The following is a 1,312-nucleotide window of genomic DNA, read 5'->3' on the forward strand; positions in this document are numbered from 1 at the left end:
GTTAAGGAAGATGCTTAGTTCTGTTATTGACGAACAAAAGCATCAGGTATCATTTAGACAACTTAGTATACTTTAGTGTTTCAGCGTTATTAAATTATATATTGTAATTCAGCAATTATTTGTTGTTAGGGTTTGGGAACTGCAAAATAACCATTGTGTTTTGCAGGCCGAACATTATATGCACAGCCATTCATCGTCATCTTCGGTGTGACCATCATCCCCTGTGAATTTGATGCACCATAGACGGTTCCAATGGTAGGAAGGAGGATGATGATTGTACTGCACCGTTTGAGCCTATCGTACCTGGAAGACCCTATGTGGTGGATTCTTGGGCTTTGGTGCCATATCGGCCTTTGCATTTGGGGTGGGATATCAGTGCTTCAGCTGACAGTCCACATCATGACCAATCAGTTGAGATTGAGGTGGAAGATTGGACGCATAACGTTGGTGATACAAGCCGATTCGGTAGAGTTTACCACCAGTCACATCACATCATCTCTCCTTACACCGGCCCATGTAAAAAAAAGGTCAAATTTAATCTTAATCGACATATTGATGCATTGAAGGAGAGGGCATTCAATGAGTGGTATAGGGTGGCACCGAAGGAAGCAACCATATGTACATCTTATATGACGGTGGGGAAGAAATTTTTTGCTGAGCTACTTACCTCTGAAGGATGGTTGACTTCCGATGTAAGTTATATACTTTATATTCATGTAAAATGATTGTGTTCCTACGTTTGGAATGATGTTTTATTTATCACCTCGCATTTCTTATTTATTTCCTTTAATGTGGTTTTGCAGCATATTGACACTATTTTGTATTTCATACGAAAAAGGCGGTTTGAGAATGAGAAGATGTTCACCCACACCTGTGCCATATTAGATGTGTTATTTTGAGTAAGATGATGGGATGTTACTGCGTTGCTTAATGTTATATTGACAATATTTTATATTGTATCTATTTCATTATTTGGTAGTCATCCATCAAAGGGCGTTATCCCATATGGGGGGCATCTCGTAGCACATATATATGTGATGCGACCCTTCATAGCTATGTGCGTGGGAAGTCACCCAAACCTAGCGTGCCGTGGCGGAGATATGATTATGTAAGTCCCTACATATATTTAAAAAAATTCTCACTAAGTTTCGCATTTTGTCGATAATGAGGTTATGTTCTAATTTGCAGGTGTACATCCTTGTTAACAATGGAGGCGCGCATTGGTTGGCAGCATGTGTGGACTTGAACGCCCGACATATTGATTTATACGATCCAAATATGGGAAATAAATATGTCTAGAATAAAGAGTTGA

General features: G+C 39.4%; 1 long non-coding RNA gene across 1 annotated transcript; it reads left to right on the top strand.

Moving 5' to 3' along the window:
- The first annotated feature begins 563 nt into the window (after window positions 1–563).
- LOC132803672 (uncharacterized) lies at window positions 564–1,094 on the top strand. The gene is made up of 3 exons (XR_009638877.1): window positions 564–692; window positions 804–899; window positions 980–1,094. It is a non-coding gene; the product is annotated as an uncharacterized LOC132803672 (long non-coding RNA).
- The last annotated feature ends 218 nt before the right edge of the window (window positions 1,095–1,312 follow it).

This window comes from Ziziphus jujuba, chromosome 5 (assembly GCF_031755915.1).
Source record: "Ziziphus jujuba cultivar Dongzao chromosome 5, ASM3175591v1".
In the NCBI taxonomy this organism is placed as follows: domain Eukaryota; kingdom Viridiplantae; phylum Streptophyta; class Magnoliopsida; order Rosales; family Rhamnaceae; genus Ziziphus; species Ziziphus jujuba.